A 9,064-nucleotide genomic window follows, 5' to 3' on the forward strand; every position below is an offset into this window, starting at 1 on the left:
ATAGACTTCTCCGAGCCAGAGCTTCACCTTTCACCCATGATCAGTGGCTTTCACAGGCATGCACTGCTCTGCACCCCTACCACACAGGCTTCACCCTGAAGATTTGACCTCAGAAGGTGACTGATGAACATGTGTCATAGTACTTTGATCTATAGTGACCCTGCCCTCTCTTACTAATCCCTTCCAAGGCTCTGGAGTGTTTCTTGGATCCATTTACCACATACAGATAAACTGGAAAATGTGGACAGAAGCTTTGATTCCAGTGGTACCTTTGCCCTCTACAGCCAGCTTTTCTAGACATATAATGTTTTCATCTTTCCTGAGAGACTCCATATCATGGTATTTCTCTGTGCCAACATGATTGGTTTAGTAAAGTGGGAAAAGAAAGAGGCAAGAGTCAGTCTTTTCTGGAGGCTTGGTCTAGGATCCCCTTACCTGATTTATGTCTGTGATTTACCTAAAAACTGACAAATATAGATTCATCTCTTGGTGGTAGAAAAACAGAAGGAGCCCCAGCTCACAGAGGAAGGAGAAAGTGGATCCAGCTTACGCTCAGCCATGGGGTTCAAAGTCTCCTCAGGAAAAAGCAATAGTTCCCCATCATCTAAAGCAACTGTGGCCTTAGACAGCTTGACACTGAGAGTGCACACTCATAACTAGAATTCTATTCCTACATCACAGAGAGATGGAACAATCCCAGAGGATTCTTAAGGGTGATGAGGGTGACTAAAAGGAGAAGATGAACCCACAGCCTCTGCCATCTGGTCTAATACTTCCCCTATTCTAGCCCAACATAATTCCCAGACTCTTATCTGGGCCTCAACAGAGGTTATTCAGAAAGACAAAAGGTTACTAATGCCCCTCCATTTTTATAGCTCCTGGGGTCTAAACTTTTTATTCCCTAGGTTTTGGGTTATTGTCCTTCTACATCCAGAGAATCAGCTTGTCCCCTTCCAATACCTATAATTTCACCTTTATTATGGTCACCTCCTACTTTTTCCTGGATGTTTTGTCTAGAAAAGCCAAGTGAAAAAGGGAAAAGGATGTTGTCCCTATATAAAACTTAACCAAAACTGAGTTGAGTCTCATAACCTTCTTTGGGCTGGGCTGCACTCAGAGGGTGCTCATACCAGGTTGGACTTTCTTTAAGGAAAGGAAAGACACATCTTGTCAGAGAATTATCAGTGTGTAACCTCAAATTGGGGAAATAGATCCCTATAGTTCCCAACAATTTTATACTTATCTTGGAGGCAGTCAAGAAGAGATAATTCCTTTTGGGGGACAGCCACATTTAATCAAAAAATTACCAGCCAGCCTGTGTGGACCCAGAGGAAGAAAAGAAGGTAAAATGAAACAGTTGGCTCATTTTGGTAGATTTAGTGATAAAAGTCACAACATGGTCAGAGTGGAAGTGGTCTCAATAGCATAAAAGGTGACATGGATTAATTTTAAGGCATATACAATGTAGCTGCAGTCAGCTATTAGTCTGAAGGTGTCAACAGTGGTGAGACATGACCAGTACTTTGAGAACTGTCAAAAGTTCATGTAGGCATTTGGCCAGGAATTGTCAGGGGTCTTTCCAACCATAAGACAAACAGATCAACTTCCACCAAGAACCACATTTCTGGCAGACAGTGAGGGCCGTGCATTAGATGCAAATTCAGGCTCAATATACAGCTTGATGGTAGCCAGTCCCTTCTGAAAACAGGCGCTTTGCCATGGACCTTTTTTGCCATTTTTGACAATATGGAGGATATTATGCTAAGTGAAATAAGTCAGACACAGAAAGACAAATACTGTTTGATCTTACTTATATGTGGAGCCTAAAAATATTGAACTCTTGGGAATAGACAGTGGTTTCTAGGGGCTGGTGAATATGAAAAATGGGCAGATGTTGATCAAAATGTACAGAATTTCGGTTATAAGATGAACAAGTTCTGGCTATTTAATGTACAGCATGGTTGGTAATGGATGTGGTCTTAGTTTGTTCCTGCTGCTATAACAAAACACCTTAGACTAGATTATTTATAAATAACACATTTATTGCTCACAGTTATGGTGGCTGGGAAGTCAAAAATCAAGTCAGTAGCAATTTAAGTACCTGGTGAGGAACTGGTCTTTCTTTCCAGGATAACACCTTAAATGCTATATCATCACAAGGCAGAAGGTCAGAAAGGGCAGACTCACTCCCTCCAGGCCTTTTATAAAGTATACAATCCCATTGATGAGGGAAGAGTCCTCATGACATTATCACCTTCTAAAGGTTCCAATTTTTAATATTGTTGCATTGGGAATTACGTTTGTACATGAATTTAGGAGAAACACAAACATCAAAACCATGGCAGATGTGTTAATTAAATTGTGATGATCACTATATAATGTATACATATATCAAAGCGCCATCCTATACACTTGGAATATATTACATCTTTATTGCTCAATTACTGTTTTAAAATTAAAGAAAAGAAAAATGAAATAAAATATAGAAATAATTTATCCGCTGAGCAAAAAGGGCCACTGAAAATTTTTGACATGAAAACTAACCTTAGCTGTTTGGTGCTGTGGAGTTGTCATGAACTGAAAGATGTAGGAAAAAATATACAAAATTAGACAGTCTTCATAGGAAATAAACTCCAAGAGTGAGGTGATGTTAATTGGAATGAGGCAATAACAGTTGACAGGAAATAAAAAGAATCATAAAATAAGATTTTAAGAATAAATTGATTTTTTAAAGCTTACTTTTAAAAAAATTAAATCACTACCCAGATAACAATTCTGAATGGTGGCAAAACAACACATTTTAAATATAAGTCATGATGTCTTTAAAAGAAAACAAACAACATTTCTGTGGTCTTAAAATAGGAAAAGATTCCTTAAATACAATAAGAGATACTTAATATACTAGGGACAATAACAAATGAGATTATATTAAAATTAAGAACTTCTTATCAAATGTCAGAGAAAGACAGAGACAGAGTAAGAGAGACAGAGAGTGCAACAGAGTAAAATACAGGGTTAAATAAGAAAAAACTCTTATGAAGAATATATAAAGAACTACTACAAATCAATAAGAAAAAGTATCTAAAACAATGGGAAGAATAGCAAAATAAAACAATAATATCTTCAAAAAAAGGTTTTTCAATGACTAAAAAAAATTGTGAAAGAAATGAACTTTCATAGTAATCAAAGAAATAGAAAGAATGACTTATATAATCATATAGAAATCAGTAGACTAAAGTGAAAATGATAGAAAATACCAAGCATTGTCAACGATGTGGGTACATCAGGAAACTCATACATTATAGGTGGGTGTGAAAATTGGTAAACATTTTGGAAAACTCTTTGGCACTATCAACCTAAAGCTGAAGACATGTAAACATACAACCCATGTAGCCAGGTGCTGTCACACTGAAGTACAGGTCTCAGGGCTCTGATTCCCCTGACCTCAGGGAGGTGAAGAGCCTGAACCCCCACTTTTCTGCCAGAGGTGAGAGAACACCTTTTCATATCAACATCTCCTCAGGCCCAAGGGTAGGAGAGAGGGTGTCCTGGGAGAGAGAGCAAAGGGCTGCACTCAGGAAGTATCCACAGGTAGACTACTGCTGCTCACCTGCTGCTGGGTAGGAGGTCATCCCTTTTCCAGAGATCGGACAGTGAACAAAGCACATGAGGTCCCAGGAGGAGGACACTCCATGTCTTCAGATCTGTCCATAGCCTTGACCTCCAGAGTTTAGATGTGGAAGTAATAGGTTACAGGTAATCTTATCCTGCAATTTGGCCCTGGCTCTAACGGTCGGGCAGTGTTTGTTTCTTCCTGTGGTGTGGGGGCCTGTGTAAGTTTAAGCACCAATTACATGCATTTCTACATACATTTCTTTCTGCCCTACACAGCTCAGCCCCTCCTCCACCCTTGCCTCTGCCAGAGGAAGCAACGGTGGCTGCCCTGGTAGGGTGATTGATGGAGGCGACTATCTTGCAATATATAGCGAGCTCCCCATAAACTCTGTTTGCATTTGGGTGACTGTGATTTATACCCACAGAGGTGGGTGAATAATACCCATGCCCTCATGTTAACACTCTGTATCTATGTCTCTCTCTCTCTCCCACACACTTTTTTTTTTTTTTTTTTTTTTTTGAGACAGAGTCTCACTTTGCTGCCCAGGCTAGAGTGAGTGCCGTGGCATCAGCCTAGCTCACAGCAACCTCAAACTCCTGTGCTCAAGCAATCCTGCTGCCTCAGCCTCCCGAGTAGCTGGGACTACAGGCATGCGCCACCATGCCCAGCTCATTTTTTCTATATATATTAGTTGGCCAATTAATTTCTTTCAATTTACAGTAGAGACGGGGTCTCGCTCTTGCTTAGGCTGGTTTCGAACTCCTGACCTCGAGCAATCCGCCCGCCTCGGCCTCCTAGAGTGCTAGGATTACAGGCGTGAGCCACCGCGCCCGGCCTTCCCACACACTTTTGACACACGATACACATAACATAAAACTTCTCCCTTCTAACAGTGTTAGGTCAGTGGTTTTTTTCACTCTATTAACCACTTTGGTATGAGTGTCCATTATAGTCGACAGCCACAGATGAACGCGAACAGCCGAGCGTCAACTTTAAAGTTAATAACAAAATTTGACTTTTCTAATTTTTCATTTATCAAAATAAAATTGTGAACATTTAAAAAAATAACATAATAAAAACATATATGTTACCTATTCTGACTTACATTACAAGTAAAGCTGCCTGTAACGTAAAACAAGCTTTCGGTGCTTTCAAGTTTTCCTCATCACACGAGAGCAAAGCGGATCCGCCGCCGACGCGCAGCGCACACTGCCGCGCGGACTGTGAGTGCCGGTGTGGGCGAGGGCTCCCGGCCGGTGAGCGCCAAGCCAAAGTGGTTAATGAAGTTGTGTGTTCATCACCATTTTCTAATTCATAACATTTCCATCGCCTGGGAAAGAGACCCCACCAACCCATTAAATGTTACAGCCAATACACATTTGGCCTTCCCTCATGCTCTGGCAACCACCAATCAGCTTTCTCTCTCTAGGATCTACCTATCTAGATATTTCATAGAAATAGAATCTATAGTAGGTGGGGCTTTTTGTGTCTGTCTTCTTTCACTTAGTGGAATGATTTCCAGGCTCCCTCATGTTTTTGTACATATCAATGCTCCATTTCTTGTATGGCTTTGTAAGTTTCCATTGTAAGCTTTTAGAACAGAATGACTGATCAACTGACTTTCCCATGCTACCAAGTTCCTTTTTATAAACTTGAAATTGTGATAAAATGTAAAGCTTAAAGTAAGCAAAGAAATTCTGACATATGCGACAGCATGGATGAACCTTGAGGATAGTATGAATGATATAAGCCAGTCACAAAAGGACAAATGTTGTATGACTTCACGTCCTCAAGGAATGAAATCCATTTAGAAATGGAAAGTAGAATGGTGGTTGCCAGAGGCTGGAGGAGGGGAAAATAGATAATTGTTGGTTCCTTGGGAATGGAGTTTCAGTTTTGTAAGATCAAAGAGTTCTGGAGATTGATTTCACAGCAATTTAAAGAGACTCCACAGAGCTGAGCTGCACACACTTAGAAATGGTTAAGGTGTGACAAAGACCCACTGCTTGACCAAACTTGCCTCAGGCTCCTGAATCTTCTACTAGGCCCATCTGTGGACTTTTTTGTAAAATCCAGGTTTAGCGAAGAAACCTGCTCAATCATTCTATCAACACTCCCAACTCAACACACCTGGGTCACCTCCCAGGTCTCTGGGGAGAGGGTGGGGAAGAGGTGGCCATTTTTTGTGAATCATGAAGGTCCGAGCCTGTAGCAGAGCGGAATCACATCCAGTTCTGAGGCCGCAGATGCTTCATACAATCTGACAGCAGGGAGGTGTCCTGGATCCAGGTGGCTGGATTAGGGGGTGCTGAGGGGGATGGTATCCAGCCTCTAATGACGAGACAAGACTCACCTCACCAGTTAAGAGAGGGAAACCCAGGCTGTGGATGGCCCAGAAGGAGGCTTTTGAAAGACCTGGCAAGGGCTGGAACCTGGAGGCCCTGTTAAGTGGCCTTCAGGGCACCAATGTCTCCACCTGCACTGGGAGTGACCAGAGGGCAAGGGTCTCTGAGCCGAGGTGGCAACATTCAAGTCCATGCAGATATGCCTGTGCCCACACGTCTCTATCCTATGGGTGGACTGCCAATCCAAGTGGGTCCTAGCCATCCCCCTCCCTGAGAGTTTATACTCAAGACAGATGGGCCTCATCTTGGCCAATGTTTATTTTAGATCAGGTTCAAGGGTGCCCTCTAGTGACCAGAAACCTAATTCGGTTCTCACAAAGCTCCAAGGGAAAGTTACATTTGTCATAGCTCTGCAATCCTAATTATACCAACTTATTAGTAACTGTTAAGTTATTCACAAATATGGTCATGCATGTGTGTGATAACAAATTTTTTTCAAGAGAAAGACTAGAGTAAGTTGGGATCTACAAAGAAGAGAAATAAATTCATATTGATAAACTTCTCCCAAGAAATGTGAAAAAGCAGATCTAAGGGACAGAGGGACCATGCTATGTACACATACTCAAGATAGTGTCCTCAAACTGGCTACTGAAGAAAGTAACTTCAGCTCATATTCAATAAGAGCCATGAGGAAACATTAAATTAAAGGATGATGGTCCCCAGCTAGAAAGTACTGAAGGTAGAATTCAAAGCCTGTCATCTCTGAATCTGCAAATGCCCCATGATAATCCAGGAGACTTGGCGCACTAAGACTAAATGAGGGAGAAGAGAGAGAGGGTGGGCAGAACTCCAGTCGCTCAGGAAGCTGAGCCCCACAGAGCCCCTCATTCTCTTTTTATAATTCTGGCTCCCAGCCAAGCTGCTGCCACCAGGATGAAAGAAATGAGGGTCATCTCATTCAATCTCACGTTTTATCTTCATGACAGTGGGTTTGGAAAAGGGAAGGAGTCACGAGTCTATGGAAATGTGACATTTCCCTATCTCTCCAGTGCAGTATGGATCAAAATTCAAATTGTCTTTAAGTTCAGGGCCTGGTTCAGAGTGAGTAGAGGTCAACTGCTGCTGCTGGGGAGCAGACGTCTGTCAGGAGAAAGTCAGGAGACATAGGTGGGGATGATCATGGAAGATACAAGATTTCTAGAACCCATCCCAGGTCTTGGGAACCCTCAATAGATTTCACTTGTGGGGGATCCTAGAGAAGAACCTCAGAGCAAGGTGGAAGGGCCAGGCTGAGATGGTCCTAGAGTGAGAGATTGCCTGGTACACAGGAGAGAGCTCAGGAGAACAGATACTGTTAGGGCTGGGTTAGGCCACCCAGGCCCTCTCCCTGGACCTCTGGCTCTTGACTTGCCCTCTCCTCAGGTGCCATGCCCATTCCAGACAAGGCCAGCAGCAGAGTTCCTCAGCACTACTGCTTTGTGCATGAGTTGTGAAGGAGCAAATAGGAGAGAGAGGCAGGGTCACACTCAGTGTGAAGTCATTTTTACTATTGTGAGGAAGGAATCATGGGCACAGGCCTGTCCACAAATCTTCTACTTTGCTCAAGGCACAGCGTGATGGGCTGGAATAGCTGATATAGTCACTTAAGGACAATGAAAGGAAATATAGAAGTGACATACCTGAAGAAACATGTTCCTCCCAGTTCTGGCCCGGAGTCTACTGCAGAGCCTCTCCTAAGGACTTGGACAGGGTCGGCTCTTGGGTCTCCAGTTGGCCTTGTGAACAGTCTTCTGTAAGTCCTACAAGCTTGTCAGCATCTGGAGATATCATTGCTGGCTCTTCCTCTGAAAATCAAAAAATATAACATCAAATTTTCTTTACCAACTACAATTCAGTTATATCCTAAGATTCTAGGAACAGACAATCCCCTGCCCAGAAGGAAGGAATGACAATGAGACACTAAAGATACATGAAGGCGAATGCCGAAGATCAGAGTTCCAGCTGTAGGTCACTCTTCCATTCAAACACACCCCGGTGCTTTTCATTTCAGCGTGTTAAAGTATTTTAAAGAAAGTTTTTTTCTTTGATGAACCAAAATGTTCTTTCACACTTCTTAGCATCCAGGTTAAAAGATAATCTCATCAAATCATTGGAAACAACTTAAAAATAGAAAGAGGAATAAATATTTTATTCATATACACACAGCTTGCACTGTGAAAAAGTGTTGTATTAAAAATAATATGGGCCGGGCGCGGTGGCTCACGCCTGTAATCCTAGCACTCTGGGAGGCCGAGGCGGGCGGATTGCTCAAGGTCAGGAGTTCAAAACCAGCCTGAGCAAGAGCGAGACCCTGTCTCTACTATAAATAGAAAGAAATTAATTGGCCAACTGATATATATATATAAAAAAAAATTAGCCGGGCATGGTGGCTCATGCCTGTAGTCCCAGCTACTCGGGAGGCTGAGGCAGAAGGATCGCTCGAGCCCAGGAGTTTGAGGTTGCTGTGAGCTAGGCTGACGCCACGGCACTCACTCTAGCCTGGACAACAAAGCGAGACTCTGTCTCAAAAAAAAATAAATAAATAAATAATAATAATAATAATAATATGAATTTTTTGAAATTTGACAGATGGTAAAAATATTTTGCTATGTTTACACTCCCCTTGGTTCACCAAATCAAACTCTCCCTTTAATGGGTATTTCTAGCATTGAAATATTATAACACCAAATGTTTTAAATTCACATTTTTTCTAGGTCAAAGATCAAGGGCAGAGGTCCTCAGGAGGTCAACTCTAATCTGCTTATGGATGTGGCAGCCTTCACTGTTGATGTCCAAACCAGACACTGTTAGCAGAATCACATCTCTTCACACACGGGTGGATTTCTATAGAAATTATAAAGAATTGAGGCTATTAAAGAAACTTTTTTAAGAATCAAAATTTTAGACCCCTATCTTGAGTTCATAACTTTGAATTTTTGGCCTATGAGATAGGTAGATAGATATAAAAAATACTGCATATTATATATAGTATCTCAAGCAGACCATGTCCAATTCCGTGATCATTATCAGATACAGCCAATAGCTGAGGAGAATAGACACGGCA

At 41.9% G+C, this 9,064-nt stretch overlaps 1 long non-coding RNA gene across 1 annotated transcript; it reads right to left on the reverse strand.

Annotated features, from left to right (window-relative positions):
- Positions 1-2,021: 2,021 nt before the first annotated feature.
- Positions 2,022-8,206, reverse strand: LOC142874789 (uncharacterized). The gene is made up of 2 exons (XR_012922409.1): positions 7,641-8,206; positions 2,022-4,946 (listed from the first exon to the last, which is right to left on the reverse strand). It is a non-coding gene; the product is annotated as an uncharacterized LOC142874789 (long non-coding RNA).
- Positions 8,207-9,064: the final 858 nt, after the last annotated feature.

This window comes from Microcebus murinus, chromosome 13, assembly GCF_040939455.1.
Source record: "Microcebus murinus isolate Inina chromosome 13, M.murinus_Inina_mat1.0, whole genome shotgun sequence".
Lineage (NCBI taxonomy): Eukaryota > Metazoa > Chordata > Mammalia > Primates > Cheirogaleidae > Microcebus > Microcebus murinus.